The sequence below is a fragment of the Schistosoma mansoni genome (assembly GCF_000237925.1).
Source record: "Schistosoma mansoni, WGS project CABG00000000 data, chromosome 1 unplaced supercontig 0153, strain Puerto Rico, whole genome shotgun sequence".
Taxonomy (NCBI): Eukaryota; Metazoa; Platyhelminthes; class Trematoda; order Strigeidida; family Schistosomatidae; genus Schistosoma; species Schistosoma mansoni.
The window spans coordinates 548839-552041 of record NW_017385994.1 but is presented as its reverse complement, the minus strand read 5'-3'; positions in this window follow the sequence as shown (position 1 = coordinate 552041).

Here is a 3203-nt window from a genome sequence, read left to right as displayed (position 1 = left end):
ATTGACTCATGATCTCAACTCTATAAAATATATATCACTTTATTTAACACTAATTGTCAAGATGGACAAATACAAGATCTATCAACAAAGACTATTTGAAATTTAGTTCTAATTATCAACAATATTCATCATAAAGTTTTTTTTTACATTTTAATTCACTTTTTTGAATGACCTAATAAAATAAATTTCATGGATGAATAATGATTCAATTTATTTTTTTATTTGGATAGAATAATTATTAGGAGCAATAATGATTATTTATTTACCTTAAATATGTATAAAGCATTATCTATCATATAGAGTTTTAGGTTTATTATACAGTAACTTAAGTTTTTTTTGTTTGTTTTTTTAGTTTTTTTTTATTTATTTTAAAGTATAATTACTTAGTAACAACATTTGATGAAAAAAAACAAAAAAATTTTTTTGGCTTAACTTTATCTGATTTTTTTTACCTCCATTAGAGAGAAAAGAAAAATTGGAAAAAAAAGAAAAAAAGATTTAAGTATATAGTAAATTTTGTTTATTGTTTACCTTCCGGGCAAAAAAAAATTTAAATTAAATGATATTTTACTTATAAATTTTGTCTCAAAAAAAAGAAAAAGAAGGAAATACTACTTAAATAGAAAGGCAGAATTATGACCTGATTACAATTATTTAATCTATGAACTATTTGATGAGGAGGAGAAAAAAGAGGAAAAAAAGGGGGGGGGTTAATTTAATTTTAAGTTTAATAATCATTTATACTTAGTTAATAAACTAATGAAAGTTTAATGAATGTTAAATATATCTAACAGAATGTTATTTAGAACAACATATAAACAAGTGAACAATATTGTTTTCGATTAGATCCTCATTAGGCTTTACTCTAATATACAGTAATATTTTGTATGTATATACGAAATTATTAAACTAATCAAGGCAGTTTATGAGTCAATGATAACAGTGGAATAGATTACATAGCTAACAAGAATAATAAGTGAGAAGTACAAATTGGTAGTGTGACGACAGGTGTACTAGTTGTGATAAGAATAATAAAAGGCTTGAATCAATGTTACATAATGGGAAATAGGTCAATGATTAGAAAAAAATATAGACACTAAAATAACATTCATAAAAATTATAAGATTACGTAATAAGAAGTGTTCAGATAATTGAACCGTGAAACGAATACTGTTATTTATTGATGAATAAAATATTGTAATTTTTATAGTGAAAGAAAATTTTTTAAAAAATATTTTATGCTGGAAAAGAATTGTGTTAAGTATTGTGTTATTTATTAACTCATCAAAGTGGTAACAAAATATTTAATTGATAAGTACTGAAACATTAAAAGAACAAAAGATATTCTACTTATTACAATTAATAGGATCACTAAAAGTTCATATTAAGCTATTTTAACTAATAAATGTGATTAGTCTCAAAAGTTAATGGGCATTCTTAATTATGTAGATAGATGTAAGTTACTTACTTTTGCTATCCTTTCCATATTGAAAACGCTATCTTTAATTGTATTACATTATTTATTTGAAGTTATTTATACAGTTATGTAACATCTAATATAATTGACTAATTCATACTTTTAATAGTTGAGATCATAAGTCAATTGAAGCTAGAACACCAAGGAAAACCGGTAAACACTAGACGACCGTTTAGTTCTATTCTGGGACTCCTCAGCAGTTCGCATCCACGATCCTGACTCGCGAGATTTGAACCCATGACTTATCAATCTCGTGCTTAGACACTAGACCACTGAGCCTGCATCCAACGGTGTTAACGTCTAACTTCAATCAGTCCGCGAAATTGAGCAACCATCCACTGGGATCGTCGATGCGCACTGTTGAAGAGTCCTACAGTAGCATGAAACGGCTGTCCAGTGCTTTCAGGTTCTCCATGGTGGTCTAGCTTCAATTGACTCATAATCTCAACTATTGAAATTACTATAATATCCACAAAACCCCTTTTGATATTAACTCATACTTGTTGAGCGATCCGTGCAATTGCACTTCAGGATAACTTCAATAATGTGAAAGGATTTGCTCTGAAGCTATAAGTAATTATATTTTTTCATTGGAAACATGAATATCATATTCAGTTCATTTATTAATATATCCTTGTGTAGATTTGAACTAATTGACAATCATTTAAGTAATATCTTTTATCATATAGATATGATTTACAGGAGATTTTGCTTCGACTTAAAGTTTATATATAAGGCAGATTGATATGGTAGATCATATGGAAGTATAGAACAGAAATATGTTGATTATAATGAAGTGGTTAAAATGATTATCGATAATCAATGTATCATACAGAACTGAATTAATTTCAAGAGATTTACAGTCTACCTTCATTGGATTTAGATCTACTACAGAATAGCTTAAAATCTGTCGCCTAGTTTAAATCCATATATATATATGGTTAAACTATTTGGTTGCACTTTTTCCAGTTTTATTTCACAGATATTTATGACATGGATAAATAATAACCAAAATTGATTATCTCAAGATCAGTTTGCTCTATGTCCAGATCGGCTTAATCGCATCAATTTATAGAAATCACGGCTATGGTTTTCAAACCATAGATATCATAGTAATTAAAATAACTTTTTCTGGATGATTTTTATTATTGGTTAAGAAGTATCATAAAATTAGCGAAACTATGCTCTATGGACGAACCAATCAAATATAAGATAATAGTTCTCAGATTTTGGTGCCAAATTCATCCATTCATTTAGATGTATAGCAGATATCAGTTCATGACGTAAACCTTAAACCTAATTCCTAACCCCAGCGATCAACGGCAAAACCTAATTCTAATTCCTCACACTAGTTTACAAGCCCCGTTTTGTCTTAGTCATTAGGTGAATACTCTCAAGGTCATCTTACAGTTGCTCGAAGATCGTTCATAAATTATAGTCCCACCCATAAATTCCGAGTAACAATGCAATTTGAATGTGATTTTTGTTACAAGCCTGAGTCAGTTGAAAATGTACTGTAAACTACAGGTTGTTTGAGAGCTATTCAGTTAATGTTAGTGAAGCATACATATGTGATTCTATTAAAATTGTAAATATGATGTATATTAGCTTCGTAAACGACTATACTATTTTTCAAGTTAATAGATTTAATTCTGAAATCTCAAAATGAATCTAAATTTTCCATCAATATGATCAACCCAACAACACTTGTCTAAAAGAATAACTT